Source organism: Carica papaya, chromosome 4, assembly GCF_054855325.1.
Source record: "Carica papaya isolate Zhongbai chromosome 4, ASM5485532v1, whole genome shotgun sequence".
In the NCBI taxonomy this organism is placed as follows: domain Eukaryota; kingdom Viridiplantae; phylum Streptophyta; class Magnoliopsida; order Brassicales; family Caricaceae; genus Carica; species Carica papaya.
In genome coordinates, this window is record NC_142312.1 from 1,763,581 (window position 1) to 1,782,240 (window position 18,660).

At 31.4% G+C, this 18,660-nt stretch overlaps 1 pseudogene; it reads left to right on the forward strand.

Annotated features, from left to right (window-relative positions):
• Positions 1–4,638: 4,638 nt before the first annotated feature.
• Positions 4,639–12,654, forward strand: LOC110809064 (S-linalool synthase-like; annotated as a pseudogene).
• The last annotated feature ends 6,006 nt before the right edge of the window (positions 12,655–18,660 follow it).

Sequence of the window (18,660 nt, forward strand, 5' to 3'; positions counted from 1 at the left end):
CCGATGTAAAAATCTCGCACTATTTTCTCTCGTTATGGTAAATTAAAGTCTAATAATCAATAAATTATGTGTTTTGTAAAAAAAAAATAGAAACTCCTAAATTAATTATAGGTCACCAGTAGAGCTAGAACCAGTCAGTGTATATGTGTCTTAACTTGTTGTTTATTTTCTCCTATACTGCATAGAATGCTTACTGTTACATCGTATGCTTTAATTTATTAATTTTAATCGCTTTCTCGTTTATTTAGTTTATCTACCCATGTTGTTCTCATCTGTTGATTGGTTTGTAATAAATACCTTGATCATATCTCCCTTAGTTGTTAACCTATTAATTTATACTACTCATGTAATTATCACTCTATTTTTATGTAAATATGGAATGAATTAGTTGTGTGTGATTGATGGCTGATGAATGATATGAATATGTATGCTAAAGGACTCATCGGGTACCCTGGGCATGGGTGTACGGACCCGGTGTATAAAAAAATCCTCCTACCGTAGAGGTTACTTACGGGACTGAAAAATCTCATACCGTAAAGAGTTAGGAGGTATAGATCACCCTCATACCGGACGGGGTATCGAGATGGTGGTATATTTGGCGTCCATTACTAGATGGGGTATGGGGACGATCAATTAATTGATAAATTGGATATTGGGTTCACGCGCAGGAAGATATCTCTATAAACCCCCAGAGGTACTGGTAAGCAGCTAAAAAAGTAAGTTTATTATTTCTATTCTTTTAAATGTGAAATAAAAAGGCTATTCAGATTATTGTCTTCATAGGTCAATTTTGAAAACTCATAGTGGTAAGTATGAAATGACGGTTTTTAAGTTAAACGAATTTATTTAAAAAGGAATAATGGTTCCATTTGTTATTTGAAGATTTTTACCAACTTTTAATTTTTTGTATCGGTGTTAAGTCTGATATTCTTACTGAACTAGTGTAGTTCATCCCTCTTATTTAATTATTTTAGATTAAGAAGACCAACATTCAGATCTTGATCCACTAGAAGGTTGTGAATAAAAACTACCTCCTACATCCAATCAGAGTTGCCTAGCGGAGGTTAACTTCATAGGACCTTTAGTTGCTTTTTCTTTTATTTATTTCTTTCGTTGCTAAAAACTCCCTTAAAAAAGCATTTTTGAAACTCTATTGGGTACCATGATTTATTGAGTAAGGAATGTAAACTTTAAATTTCTTACGCTTATAGTTACTTAATTCAATATTTTCATTTTCTTAAGTTCTGGGCCTTTACGAAGAATATATGCAATATTTACAAAAAAAGAAAGAAAACTCAACATATTATATACCAATTCTAATCACAAGAGTTAATATCAACATATCTGTGTTTATGAATAAGATTTTTGAAAGTGTGTAATCTCGAACAATCAAACTTGCTCAAGTAAGATCTGAGACATACTTATTAAAGGAGATTAACAAGATCTAACAAGAAACATAAAAAACAAGTGAGTCATCAAATAGGGTTATACACTTTCATTTTTCTCTCTCTCTATTCTTTTACATGTCGTCTAGAGGAGAAAAGTTGTAATACATATACATATATATAGTACTTAAATATCATTTTTAATAAAGATCCACTCTCCATTTTATGGTCCTCTCGGGTTGATTGAATCCCACAATTTATGCCAAATAATATCACATATTACATATATTTGTTTGCCAAATTATTAAATCACAACTTTTGGACACTGCAATAAAAAGATAAATATGTAATAAGATTATATAAATGTTCTAATAACCAACAATGTTTGACCCAACGATAATTTATATTGTTGATCAAATTAGAAATTTACATTTCAACCAAGTAAAAATAGCACTTCAAAATATTAAGGTAGCAATAATTTTTTTAATGAAGAGGTAGTAGAACTTAGTCTACATTAAATAAATAATTTAAGTAATTTCCTCAACCATTACTATTTACACCGTTCTATATAAGAAACTAGTACTAACTTATAGCTACTCTGACTTTTAGGGCCTATATTAAAAGTGATGCCATATGCCAACTCATAGTTCGTATATTTCAATGGTGTTTTTAAAAAAATTCTACATTTAAAATGTTACATGTAATTATGTGGTTAATATATTTTAGGGACACTACTATTAAAGTGCAACAAAATAAATATGATTTTTATACTTTTTGTTTTATTTCCAAATTACAATATAATATTATATATTCAATTTTACACTTTTCATATACTCAAATATGTACTTTCAAAAACAAAAGAAAAAAGTTCATTCACCATCCATAAAAACAATATACAAACAAAATAGTATATTAATTTAGTTTCACAAAATCTAATTCTATTATAATATCTTATAAACTTATAATATAAGTTAAATCACAATATATATCTATTATCAACTACTAGTGTGTGTGACTTGCACCTGAATGGTCATGACTATAGTTATTATTAACTTGTTAATAATTTAAAATATATATTTATGATTACTATAAGCAAAAGAAATCTTATACAAATCCATCAAAAGCAAAGTTTACACTATAATAAATGTAAAAAAATAATGATAATAAATTGAACTAAGATATATAACATGTTATCTTGAGAATGATTTTGTGATTGATTATCCTTCACACTTTTCTTGGTTTTTTACAAAATAATTATAACAACTAATGTACCTTTATATTTAGAAATCAAGTGCTTGCACATCTTACGATAATAAGTACAACAAATGCAAAGAAGAGGAGATAAATAAAAGATATGAGAGGGAAAGAGAAATAAAAAGAGGATAAGCCTATGGGGGCAAGTGAATAAATGAAAAGGTAGATGACATTGGAAAGATGAGAAAAGTGAACAAACCTATAACGCAAGGCCATAAAGAAGGAAGATGAATAAACCTAAGAATGAAAGTTGTACATACTTTGGCATCCACAAAATTAAAGTCCAATTGGCAAAAGTTTAGACTCCCCAATAGTGTTAAGTGGTCATTAATCGACTCTCTAATAGTGTTAAGTGGTCATTAATCGTACTTTTATTAGAAAATATGTCTCTCAACTTATTAAGTCTAAATCACCTATAGGCATAGATATTGGTTCATCTCTTAAGGCTTTATGACATTAACACTAATGACTTTCAAGCTCTGGAGTATAAAATTAACCTCCACATTAATTAAGACCATATATGTTGATTAATATATTTATATAGTTATGATTAAGCTTGCATGATGAATTTCTCAATCAAATCAAATATGAACGAATAATTTATTTATTGCTACTTTCATAATTAGAATTCAAAAAATAACTTATTATGTTCGTCTTTTATGAACTGAATTTACCTCTTAAAGGGCATGAAAAATTTAATGTTGTCAGCTCAAAGTGAAGAAGGTCTGGACCAGCTAGTATTAGTATGTAATAGCTCGAACTCCAATGTCGATTGGTATAAATAATTACAGGTCATAGTAGAGTTAAGGAGACTATAAAGGTCATTCTTCCTTTATTTATTTTTAAGTTAGGCTTAAGCTCTTAATAGATGATATCCAACAGTATGACTTTTTCCCCCATTTCTATCTTCTTCCCCTAACCTTTTTGTCTCTCAACTTAAATCGTTTTTCTTTCCTTTTTCTGTCATCAACACCTCAAGTAGTTGGTTCTCTTTTCTTCTTCCAAAATAAAACTCTATTTTCTCTCTTTTATAATAAAAATCCCAGTTGACAGCCTCTCTAAATTTATTCTCAAATCAATACAACTCTCCTTTACTTATTCTCAGTTCAATCAACCCTAATCATTATTGAAGTATCTGATTTCTCTTCTTGTACCTCTAATTTTTTGCAACTACAAGATTTTGTATTCTCTTTTTAAATCTTTTTTCATAGATATAAGTCGTGAATGTTATAGAAAAACAATAAAGAGCTCATTAGGGACTTTATGTAGCCGTCAACAAATGGAATACTATCAATTTTTATATTAGTGAGACATGTGGTTCATAAAAAAAAAATGTTGTAATTGTGAAATATCCAAAATCAATATAAATCAAATTTAAAATTCAAATTTCTCTGTAATTTTTGTACATATTTCCTATTCTTCTTCAAATATTTCCTTTTTCGTTTATTTCTTCACAAACCAAGTCCAGATTCTTGACATCTACTTGTATTGTAGCATAAAGTAGCAATATTTCTTAAATGGGTAGATATCATTTGTGACACATAACTAGAAACGTTATATTTAAAACGCGTAATATTTCCAAAGTGGACCCCACCACCACGTCAGCAGCTTTGTAAGCTTGTGTTCCATCCCTATCGCCCCCATGTAGTGCCTGTGTGAATATTTAGACATGATAAAAGAGCCACTATTTATCTTGTGACTTATAATTATATTAATTTTAAATAAATTAAATACGAAACTTTAGAAATATTACATACTAATTATACTATATATTGTAATTTTTACGTTAAATGATAAAAATTATGATATAAATTTTTAGTCTACTAATAGAATTTTTTTCTATATCGGACTTCCTAATTGGCCGTTAAAATTTTTTAAATAATCACCATTATTATTTTTGTTTTCTTTACTAATGCTAAATAAAAAAATGCCTTTTTATTAAATATCTAAGTAGTGATTTTGATCAAAAAAGAAAATCTTAGTAGTAATTAAGGACAGTGAATTCATGTTTTCGTATCATTATATTCACATTTTTTTCTCACTGTATATATAAATCTATACTGAATCTAGACGATGTAGATATACTAGCTAAACACTCCTATTATAAGTATATATATATACACACACACACACACACAAGAATAATATTGCATCACAATCTTTGGGCAAATCATGTCGACTGCGGAGATATCTTCAAACCTTTTTAGGGGTATGGAGGCGCTGGTTAAAGAGGTGAAAGAAGAAATGTTGCAAGACTTGACGGAGAATCCTCAACGGTTCATTGCAGCTTCTGCTTATGACACTGCATGGTTAGCCATGATTGAAGACCCTGACCATGGAGATAGTGAACCGGCTCAACCCATGTTTCCTGGTTGTTTGAATTGGGTGCTCAACAACAAGACAGAAGAAGGGTTTTGGGGCGAGCGAGATACTCATGGAAACCCCGCCGTTGAGTCTTTTACTGTAACTCTTGCCTGCATTCTTGCACTCCATAAATGGAATACTGGCAAATCTAATGTCTGGAAAGGTATATATATATATACACACATCTAAGTTCATCTACGTATATTTATAGAAAGACATGTACACATTATAACTGAATTATAATTTTATATAATATAATTGATCAATATTTGCAAGGTTGGTTTACATAGAGAAAAATGCAGAGAAGCTTATTGGGAAAATTTATGAGAGGTACTATCCTCGTTGGTTTGCCATTATTTTTCCTGGAATTATCGAAATTACACATTCAATTAGTCTGACTCTTGCTTTTACTAGTAAATTCAGTGTGTTAATAATGGAGATGATCTATAAATTACAACAAATTATCGACAGGTTCTCATGCATTTCATTATACTGTATATATAAATATATATATATACACACAAATGTTGAGTACATATAACTTTTTTAGTAATAATTTACATTGAGAAATTAGATGAATGCGAGCAGTATGATTATCCTCTATTATCATACTAGGAAGCATTGCCCTGGACATATGAAATTAATAAAAAAGACTTGGTTAAGTAACGATGGATCTTTATTCTAATCACCCGCAGCCACCGCAAAAGTTTTTATGCTTACTGGGAATAAGAAGAGTTTAGCCTACTTGAAATCTCTTCTTCGAAATTCTTCTGATTATGGAAGTAAGCTTAATTCATTGGTTGTATAGTAGATTTAAATCGTTAATTGTGTTTTCCATGGGTTACTGTTGGGAAATTGCAGTGCCACCTGTTCATCCAATGGACAACGAGTTGATAAACCTATGCATGGTTAATCAATTACAAATATTTGGATTAACTGAGCATTTCAAATGTGAGATTGAAAGAATTTTAAAACTAAGTTTACAGGTAAACTAATTGAGTAATAAAAACATTTCTTATTTATTTTTTTTACCTTAAATTCAAATGTTGTTAAAATAATAATTTCTATACATATATGGACTTTGAGGGTGTATAGTAATTAAATTAATTTACATGCTTAATTTTGGATGTGGGGAAAAAGTAGGAATTACAAGAATAAAGAATCAAATGTAATTATAACTGTAACATTCGAGTCCGAAAATTTAGTCCGAAATAATTTAATATTAATAAAATAATAAATTAAAATAATTTAATTTTTAATTTTTTTGTAAATTTTTAAATAAAATTAGGGTTTATATGCATTTAAAAATATTTTCGAAAATCAGAACCAAAATAGTAATAAAAGAGGATGTATTTGTAAAGAAATCTGAAAAATTGAAGTAAAAATAAAATTAACAAAATTTTAGTCATGTGAACCGCCACGTCAGCAGCATAGCCAGTCTCCATGTCCACATGTCTGCCACGTGGGCGATCTGCGTGCCAGCATATCCAATGCCCCAGATCACATCCCTCGTGTACGAATGACCCAGATCCGTTTCCTCTTCAGGCACGATCAAACAACTGGATTTGATCAGATCGTGCAGCTCAGATTAATTCTTCAAATAAGTGAAATCCAACAACTAAGAATGGATTCAAATTTTACCCATTATTCCTAAAATTATTTTCAATTTCATCCCTAATTCATTTTTTTTCAAAATTTCAATCAAATTAAAATAAAATAAAAATTTTTTAATTATATATATTTCATAATTTGTAAAATTATCCTTGGCCAATTTTCGGGCCCGAGTGTTATAAAAGTAGCCAAAAATAACCAAGCTGAGAAACAGTGGCGCCGCTATGCCGAAACCCTAAATCGGTCGAAAAAAATCAAAAAAAAAACTCATTTTGGCCTTTTTAGGGTATTTTAGAATACGTAACGAGTATTTTTTTATTTTCGCAAGAAAAAAAATCCAAAAAACTTGAGAACTGCCAAAGGGTGCAATGAAAAAGACGGTGTTTCGAACACTGATCCTGGGTAAGAATCTCTCACCATTTTTTCTAGTTACAGTAAATTAAAATATAATAATGAATTACTATGTATTTTATAAATATTAAAAATTCCTAATTAATTGAATACAAGTCATTAGTAGAGCTGGTAATCGGTCAATGTATATTTGTCCTAGCTGTGTTATCTTTTTATTTCTATACTACCTAAATTGTTATATTTATTGATTTAAATTACTGTCTTGTCCATTGATTATTTGGCTGATTATTCTCACCTATTGATTGATCCGAAGCAAATTTCATAATCACATTTTTTTTTACGTATTGTTTATCTGCATGACTTACTGTTGATATATAAATATGAAATGTTGGCATGTAATTGGTGATTGGTTGATGATGTTGATATACGTATGAAAAGCTCATCGGGTACCCTAGGGAAGGGTGTACGAAACCGGTACATATGAAAAATCCTACCATGGACATTATCTCAGTTGAATGGGACTGAAACGTCCTATATCGAAAGAGGTTGGGAGATATAGATCATTCTCATATCGGATGGGTATTGAGGTAGTAGTATGTTTGGCGTCCATTACCGGATGAGGTATGAGGATGGTTGGTTAATTGATAAATTGGATATTGGGTCCACGCGTAGGAAGTTATCCCTGTGGACCCCTAGAGGTACTGGTATGTGGGTAAGAAGGTAAATTTACTGTTATTGTCATTTAAACGTGTAATAAAATGTTATCCTGATTATTATCTTCATTAGGTCAATTTTGGAAACTCGTAAGGGGTAAGTATGAAAATAACGATTTTTATGTTAAATGAATTTATTTAAAAAGAGATAATGGCTCCATTGGTTGTTTTAAGATTTTTACCAACCTTTGATTTTCCGTATCAGTGTTAAACGTGATATTCTTACTGGATTAGTGTAGTTCATTCCCCCTTATTTAACCATTTCATATCAGTAAGACCAACATCTAAATCCTAAACAATAAGAAGGTTACGAATAAAAGTTGTCTCCCGCATCCCATCAGAGTCGCCCAGCGGAGGTTAACTCTATAGGATCTTTAATTGTGTTTTCTTTTATTTATTTATTTGGTTATTGAAACTTCTTCAAAGAGATATTCTCGTACCCCTATTGGACATCCTGATTCATTGTGTAATGAATATAAACTTTAAACTCTTAATTGCTTCCACTATTACAATACATATTCATTTTTTTTAAGTTTTGAGCATTTACAATAACGACAATGAGTTTAGTCGCAATGCAACTATACAAGAACTCGTTAACATTTAGAATACTACGGATGCAAGGGTAAGACGTATCATTACGTATGTTATATTTATTATAACTGAACATTTAAAATAATGGTAAGAAATAAACTTTTACCAATAAATATCTGTGTACTTATAGGAATGTTCTGTTGGTTCTTAAATGAGGAAAAACTTCTGAACCACATTGAAGTTAATTGTTAGAGTTTCTCCACTGCCATGCTTAATGTTTATAAAGCAATGGAACTTATGTTTGCCGGAGAATATGAAGTTGAGGATGCAAGATTATTTTCCAAAAAATTACTACACAAGACTCTACAAATTACCTCTTTGAATCAATTTAACTTTGATGGTGCAATCCCCAATTTTTTGTACAATGATAAATTTATTGTCACCCATCATGCATATATATGAATTCAACATTATTAGGTACAACCCATATTATACAAGTACTTAATATACTATTGTCATATTTTTATACTAACTTATTATAATTTGAGATTTTTTTATTTTAAATTTTGTGATTTTTTTTTTATAATTGATTATCTTGTGATTCAAACATCATTAAAAAAAACTAAATAACAAGTTAGTGAATTATTTATTAAAGGAAAAATCGTAAAGTTCTAAAACTGAAAAATATTAAATCACAAGAAATCAAATTGAATCTCTTATTTATGAAAAGATTTTATCTTAGAAAAATTAAAATAAAGTTGGAGAAAGAAATATACACATGAAATGACATAAAAATTTCAAATTGGGTGGCCATTTTATTATATTGCTTATATATTTTTATGAATTATATTTTTTTAAAAAAAAAATTTAAAGCAAATTGAGTACGAACTGAGAAGTCCATGGATTGCTCGGTTGGAGCATCTTGAACACAATGTGGATTGAACAGAAAGACTCGAATGCTTGCTGGATGGGCAACGCATCCTTTCATGGGTTTCGATCTTTCTCTCTTCTCTTTATAAATAAATATACATTTAGCTACATAATATAACTATGAGCATAAATTTGTGGGTATTACTCATATTATAAATAATAATAATAATAATTGATGACACCAGGTTATCTAATCTTCGAATGGACAAGCAAACATGATTAAACGACAAGGCATCCCCATGCAGTTTGTTCGTCGGGCCCAACCCCATTTGATACGCTTGACACGTACTATTAAATATTTTGCAAATGGTTTCCAATTAAGGTAAATATTAAATAAATTATGCTATAAATTTAATAATAAATTTTATCTATTGTAAATAATAGGTAATAAATAATTAAGATTTTTTAGTATAATTATAGCGGCAGGGTAGCTTTATTGTTAATTAATGTGGGGTAGGGCACGTGGTGAATTAGTGAGAAAGTAGGTTGTGAGCGTGAGAGGTCCCCCCCACGGCCAAGTAGTAGGGGACATGCTTGGGTTCGTGGACACTTAACTACAATCCACTTCGCTTCTTTCCCCCATTAATCTCTTCGAAGCCTTTTCCGTATAATAACCACAATAAATACATTAATTAATTTATAAGCCATTAAAATTAGCTTTTTAATGCTAGTACTTTTAAATGGATTAAATCACATTTTATTTAAAACAATCAGGAGAGTTGTTAATGTCACGTGAGTACATCACGTGATCGCTGTCTACGTGTCATCGCATCAATGAAACGACGGGTCAACCTGCCCGCTTTGACCACTCCCGTCTTTTTTTTTTTTTTTTTTTTTTCTTCAGCCCAACCCAAGCGAGCCCAAAAAATTTAAAAAAAAAACAAAAACAAAAAACACCGAGAATAAAGCAGAGAGGACACGCGTACGGCGTACGTTGCGTTGGATATTACTTGGATTGTGGATGCTTTGAGAAGCCTACGTGGTCGAATTTGATAGGTAGAAATCGTAAGGTAAATCAATATGTCACTCCGTAAGTACCTCGGTTTATAAATTTTAATTTCTAAAAAATTAAATTCTAATTTCCCCATATATTTTTACTCAAATTCGATGCCTAAAAATAAATATACTTATTAATAAAAAATTAATTTTGAACATTAATCATTCTTAACGTGCTATATCAGGAATTCACGACTGAATATCTCCCACTCAGCTCTTTTTTTCTTTTTGTTGGGGGGGGAAAAAGGTTCATTTAGCTAATTAATATTAATATATTTCTAAAAATGGAAATGGAAATGGCATATCCAAAATTGATGATGGCAGATGACTCTATGACATGATATAATTTAAATTTTGGTTGTTATAATTTTTTTCAAAATTATTTACTTTAAGTTCCTTTATGGGTTTTTAATTTATTTCCTTTAAATGCTAGTTTATTATTTATATGCTACGTTATTTAATATATATATTTATATATGGGTACGTTTATCAATGTGATAAAATTATGTATCAATTTTGAGTGGTTCAATAATTTACTTTTCAAGAACTTCGAGTAGTTTAATAAGGATAACATTGTTTAATATTTTAAATATTTTGGACAGATATTGCGTGTAATTATAATTATAATCAAATTTAACATAAAATTCTCACTCTGGAAAATAAAATAAATGTTGGGTATCATTTTTAAAATTACTTAAGAGTTATAATAATTATAGAATTATATAAACAATATTTTATACTTTATATAGGTATAAATATCTTCCAGACAATATGATCACGTGGGTAGGCGTCTGGCCCCCCTAGCTACAATTACAAAGCCGTAGGATATCCAAGAAAAGGATCCTCTTGGTACAAAAATTAATAAGCTCCGATGGAAAATAAAATATATTTACAATTCCAAATCCCCAAAATGCCCCCGCTATTATTTACCAACACGATATCTTTGTCCATCCAGCAAAATATATTCCGAGAATCAATTGCGTACTAATAAATAAATAGTTTTTATATTTCTCAAATTTATTGGATAAATATTTGTGTAACATAATTTATAAAATAAATAAATAATATTAGAAAAAGTTTGAAGGAATTAAAAAATACAAAATTTAAAAATAATGTAAAGTTTTGTAATATGTTACAGTCAATGTGTTAATTCTAAGCTTATAATAATACTAATATTTATATGCACAATTTTTATTTTTATTTTTTTAATAAATTTACTCAATAAAACTATCATAAATATGGGAAAGAGAACAAAGATAAGTGAAAATCTCACCAAAATTAAGTTAAATCACCAAGAGTATAAAACATATTAATCATTGTTAAAAAGCATAACAAAAATGTAGGATCAAAACAAAAGGCTAAAATTTGATATATTCTACCTTAAAGATTAAAGATTGAAGTAGTAGATGTTGGATTTCATAGAAAATAGAAGTTCCAATATGAGTTGAAAAATAATTTTTTAAAAAAATAAGTAAATAAAATTCATAAAATCTCAAACTTATTATTGTCATATCTCAATGCTCAATATATACTATATTTTTTTATACTTTTGTTGAGATTAAACATACAAAATGTATAATTTTTTTTTATAAAATTATATTTTTAAATGAATTATATCATTATATTTATTAAATAAATAAAATTAAATATAATATCAAATATAATTCAAACATAATATATCATTCGCTACTGAAGTGGGTACGAAGTAAAATTTAGTATCATATATAAAATAACAAATGTAATATTCGAGTCCGGAAATTTATTCGAGATAAATCTTAGCAATTTCAAAATGTATAAAAAAAGAATATTTTATAATTTAATTTAATTTAATTTTTTTATATTTAAAAAAAATAAATTAGAGATGAGATTGAAAATAATTTTGAAAAAAAGTTGTGAAAATTTGAGTTTTATGGGTGTTTTTGAAAGAAAAATTAGAAATAAGGGGGTCAAAGTATAAATACAAAAAGTTCGATCACATAGAATCATCCAGTCAACAACATTAACGAACCAGAGCGCACCGCGTGGCATGGCACGCTGACATCGGTGCCACGCGAGAAGCCATGCTAACGATCCGCGTGCCCTGCGATCGGTCGGCCAAGGATCGATCCCGTGCACATAGATGGTTCATATCCGTTTTCCCCTTAGACGTGATCAAACGATCGAGATCAAATGCGATGAATGGTACAAATTCGTTTCTTCCTTATGCGCAATCGAATGAACAAGATCGATCGCGATGGACGACTCGAATTAACGCATAATAGGTATAAATATTTCCCATGACGTGCAATTCGATTCTGAGTACCCTTGTAGCCATATTTCCCATGACGTGCAAAACGAATGGTAGGTGAGCCGAAAACTGCAAGCAAAACCCAGCGGAGCCACCACAGCCAAAACCTGAAACCTCCTCCAATGAGCTCCTTCCTAGTTTCCGTTTCGTACAATTTTTTCTCATTTGTGTTTACCATTCTGTTTTCTGTAGGCTGACCGAAGGAGGAATCTCAGTAGCGAATGAGAACTGACAGAGCCGCTGCACCCGGAACCGGTAAGTTTTACTTTCCTAATTTTTTTGGCCAACTAAGGCTTCCTAACGTGTTTTTTCGCAATGATACGTGTAAAGTCGGCCGAAAATGACAAGGCCGAGGCAAACCACTGGAACACAGTGCCGCCACCGTACCAGAATCCCGAAATTGGCCAGAAAGGATTTTTAAGACCGATTTTGAGTTTTTGGGGTATTTTTTAGTTATGTAAAGCATGTTTAATCTCCATATAAAAATTCAAAAAATCTGAGAACCGCCAGAGGCGCGGTAGAAAGTACGGTGTTTCGGACATCGATTCGAGTAAGAATCTCTCATCTTATTCTCTGTTTTGGAATTGAAGCTTAATAATCAATATATAGTATTTTGTGAAATTTAAAAAATTTTGAGAATAATTACAGGTCACTAATAGAGTCAAAACTAGTTAATTATTTATTTGTTCTGTTTAATTGATTATTTACTTGTACAGCCTTAAATACATGATAATATATTCAAATAGTTAAATGATTCAGTTGTGTTTTCTTGATGCATATATCATTTATTTTTACGTGATTTACGGTTGATTTGTGAAATGTAAAATTAATATACAAACAAAAAATTGTTAAATTATGTGAATTAACAAATGGTTGTCTTATTAGATATCTTAGGAGATGGTGAACGGACCGGGTACATAGAGAACCTATCGTGAACATTACCTCATACCGGACGGGGTATCGAGCGATTGTATTTTTGGCACTCATACCGGATAGGGTATGGAGACGGCTCGATTCATCCTCGTACCGTATGAGGTATCGAGGGATGACACTTTTGATGCTCATACTAAATGAGATATGTAGACGGCCAGTTAATTGACAAGTTTAGATATTGGATTCACACATAAAGGGATATCCCTATGAATCCCTGCAAGTACCAGTAAGTAGATAAAAAGAAAATTTGTTGTTTTTACTCACTTGTATAAGAAATTATAATGTTATTTAAGTTATTGTCTTTATAGGTTGATTTTTAAAATCTCCTAACTATAAGTATGCAATAAATAATTTTTTTTATGATAAATGAACTTACTTAAATTAAGAGTTTCATTAGGCATTTTATGTTTTTTTTTTATCAACTTTTAATTTTCGTATTGGCGAATAGTGTGATATTTTTATTGGGCTAATGTAACTCACCCCTATTAACCATTTCAGATCAAAAAGATTAAGATTTATATCTTAATCAGCAATAGGGTTGTGAGTAGGTGTCCCCCGAATTCTATCAAGAGCTAGTAGAGGTTAACTTCCCTACAATATTTATTTACTATTTTCATATATTTTTTTATTTTTTTATAAACCACTATGAAATGGACATTTCTGTAACCCTATTGGAAATTATAATTTATGTGTAAAAAATGTAAACCCTAACGTTATTATACGTTTCTGCATATTTAATTTAAATTTATTTTATCCAAAATTTTAGGTCTTTATAATTGGTATTAGAGTCGCGTTCTTCAAAACCATTCCTTACATAAAGTCTTAAAAACACTAAATACAAAATTATCACTCAATCTTTTCTTGTGAAAAACATGTACAAGAATGAGGAGAGGAAGACATTCACTAAACCGAGTAGCCTGGGATGGCACACTTCGAGAGGATGTTGATCAACTCTTTGAGATGTTGGAGAGACTCATCTCTACCCAGCAGGGTCGAGAGGAAAGGAGGGAGCTGCCTGACCCTCCTACGCTGCCACAATTTGAGCCACCCTTGCAACGGGAAGATTCGGAGCCACCCCAGTACAACTCTGCTCCTCCACCGTACTATCTGACACCACCACAATATAATTCGGTGTCTCCATTGTAACATATGGTATCGCTACAGTACAACTCGGTGCCTCTACCATATCATCTGGTACTACCACCGGGCCACTCGGTCCCTCCCCGGTACGATCCAATTCTTCTTCCACAGGACTCAGTTCCATCCACGATGGATCCAAAATACATTGAGAGATACAATAGACTAAACTCATCTACCTTTGCAGGAGCATCCTCTTTTGAAGAGGCTGAGTTATGGTTAACTGAGATAGAGAAGGTCTTTGCGACTCTTGGGATGGTTCCCGAACAGAAGGTTATATTTGTCACCTACATGTTTGTCGAAGAGGCAGGCCACTGGTGGCAGCTCAAGCAAGCCATCCTGCTAGTTTCAGTCACTTGGGAACAGTTCCCAATGGCCTTTATGCAAAGTACCTCCGGTATTTTAATGAGATGAAGTTTGCACACCTAGTCCAAGGTAAGATGACTGTCTCGAAGTATGTCCAAAGGTTCATAGAGTTGGACCGGTATTCCCCTGAGAGCATGATGAATGAAAGCAAGAATGCAAGGAAGTTCGAATGGGGTATCCACCCTGAGATCAGACAGCAGCTGTACGTATTTGAGATCAGTACCTACTCAGCCGTTCTGGCCAAGACACAGTTACTGGAGTGGAACTTTCGTATCTTTCCTCCAGTAATAGAGAATCTCATACCCCTAGTTTCATAACCTAGACCAGCACTCACTGCACCAGATCAGCAGAATAAGAGGTTTAGGTCAGTGACTTAGACTCCTCTTTAGACTCCTGTAACAGGATGCAGTAGGACTTACCAGCACTGTGATAAGGATAATGGGGATCGACCTTGTCATCATATCAATAATACCTGCTGCATATACGTGAGTACCCAATACTACGCGAGAGAGTACCCGCCAACCAGAATCAGATTAAACCTCTTATCTAGGACAGAGCTTACAACCTCACTCAACAGGATGCTGAAGCTAACTCGGACATGATACAAGATACATACACAATCTGTAATCACCTTGCACATATTTTGATTGATACTGGTGCTTCACATTCGTTTATCTTACACACTTTTACACAAAGCTTAAATGTATCACCATAAAGACTTATTTCTATGTTGTTTGTGTCAACTCCTGTAAATATGACACTACTAGGAGATGTTATATATAAAGCTTGTATCATAGACATAGCAAATAGAAAATTAAGTGTGGATCTTGTAGAGATTGACATGGGGGAATTTGATGTAATCCTGGAGATTGACTGGTTAGCACCGTACCACACCACCGTAGATTACTTCCACAATAAATTTATATTCAACTCTCTTAATGAAGAGGTGTTTATAAGTTAATGAAATTTTTAAATGTAATTTCCTCATTTTATAGGGTTTTAACTATCTTATCTTCTCTATATTAGGCAAATCTAAGAAAGAAGTCTGCATTTAAGAGATTTTGGCAATCTGTCTCTAATGTGTTTCCTAACGAACTACTTAAACTGCTGGTGGACAGGAAAGTTGAGTTCGCCAAAGATCTCCAGCCTGACACCCAGCCTATCTTGGTGGCTTCTTACCGCATGAACCGTATTGATATGGAAGAATTGAGGAAACAAATCAATGAATTATAGGACAGTGGGTTTATCCGGTATAATGTATCTCCTTAGGGTGCCAGAGTCACATTTACAAGGAAATGGAATTGGACATTATGATTGTGTATTAATTACAATGGATTAAACAATGTTACTATCAAGAACAAGTACCCTATCGTCAAAATTAATGGCATGATCAGACGGACGAGATCGATGATGAGTGGTTCAGATTAATGTGGGATGAATATAAATATTTTGCATCACACAAAACCATAACCCTAGCTGCTAGCCCCCCTCCCCCCCGGTTGGAGAAGAAGGACCAGATGCTGGAGAAAGAAGCCAACTGCTGACCACCACCGCACCGGAGCTACTTCTGATCACCAAAAAAGGTAAAAGTATTCTCCTACCCACTCAAAATTTGATTCTAAGCACCCATGTGGCCATATCGGAACAAAACGAACGATAGGTGAGCTGAAAACCATGGGCGAAGCACAACGGGACCGCTGCGGCCCAAAACCCGCAACCTCCTCTAATGAGCCCTTCCTAGTTTCTGTTTCGTGTATTTTTTTATCGTTGTGTTCATCGTTTTGTTTTCTATAGGTTGACTAAAAGAGAAATTCCAGCCGTGAATGAAAGCCGACGGAGCCGCCGCACCCGAATACAATCCACCGATAAGTTTTAGTTTCTTGATTTTTTTGGTCAACCGAGGCTCCCTAACATATTTTTTCGCAGTAATACATGTAAAGTTGGTTGAAATTGGCCTAAACCGGCCGAAAACGGCCTGGCCGAGGCAAACTACCATCGCAAGCGGTAGTACTGTCATCGGAGCACGGCAGCACCGTCGTGCCGAGATCCTAAAATTGGTCAAAAAAGATTTTTAACACCGATTTTGAGTTTTTGAAGTATTTTTTTAGGTATGTGAAATGTGTCTAATCTTCACATAAAAATTCAAGAAATTCGGGGACCACCAGGAGGTGCGGTAGAAAGTACGGTATTTCGAATACAAATTCGAATAAGAATCTTTCACCCTATTCCCTGTTATAAAATTGAAGGTTAATAATCAATAATATGATATTTTGTGAAAGTTAAAATTTTTTGGGAATAATTACACATCACTAATGGAGCTAGAATCAATTATTTATTTATTTGTCTTATTAAACTGATTATTTACTTGTACAGCCTTAAATACATGATAATATATTAAAGTAGTTAAATAATTTTTTGTGTTTTTTTAATGCATATATGGGTTTTTTTGCGTGATTTATGGTTGATTCGTGAAATGTGAAATTAATATACAAATGAAAAATTGCTTGATTATGTGAATTAGTAAATGGTTGTCTTAATGGATATCCTGAGAGATGGTGGATGGACTAGGTATATAAGGAACCCTACCGTAAACGTTATCTCATACCGAATGGGGTATCGAGAGATTGTATTTTTGGCATTCATACCAGACACGATATGAAGACGGTATGATTCATCCTCATACTAAACGAGGTATTGAGATATGATATTTTTGGCACTTATACTGGACGGGGTATGGGGACGGGTGGTTAATTGACAAATTTATATATTGGGTTCACGCGTAGAGGAACATCCCTATGGACCCCCAGAGGTACCAGTAAGTAGATAAAAAAGAAATTTGTTGTTCTTACTCACTTGTATAAGAAATCATAATGTTATAATTATTGTCTTTATAGGTCAATTTTTAAAATATTATATTTTTTACTAACCTTCAGTTTATGTACCAATGAATAGTGTGATATTATTATTGGACTAGTATACTTCACCCATATTAACAATTTCAAATCAATAATATCAATATTCATATCCTAATCAGCAAGAGGACTGTGAGAAGGTGTCTCCCGGATCCTATCAATAACTAGTGGAGATTAACCTTCATACAACATTTATTTACTATTTTCATACGTTTATTTCATTTTTTATGAACCACTATGAAAGAGACATTTCTGTAATCTTATTGGACATTCTAATTTATATGTAAGAAATGTAAACCCTAATGTTATTATACGCTTTCGCATCTTTAATTCAAATTTATTTTATCAAAGGTTTTGATTCTTTACAACAAACTTATTACATATTCGATTTTTTTGCTCAAAAGTATTAATTTTTTATGTTTTGATTTTTTTAAAAAAATTTAAAATACTACTTTTTTGTATAGCACTACCAATATGTGATATGAGAAATTATAATGTTATTCAAATATTTATACAGAAAGAGAAGAAGACGCGTATGCTATTAGATATATGCAAATTAAGTAGACCACCCGTATGTGATTAATTTATAATTAAACATACATAATCGTTTAATTTATGTAAAAATAATAATATAAATATAAAAGAATAAAAAATAATTAATATACTAAAATTATGTATATTTTATTTATATATTAAACTATATCATTTAGTTAAACACAATAAAATAAAATTCTTCATGAAAAATTTGAATGTGAAAAATATTTTCTTAAAAATATTATAGAAAATATTAAAATGTCATGTATGCAAATCACATAATAATTTGTATTAAAATAATGAAAATTAAATACTTAAAAGTATTATTATTGTTTTATCATGTATGCGGATGAACT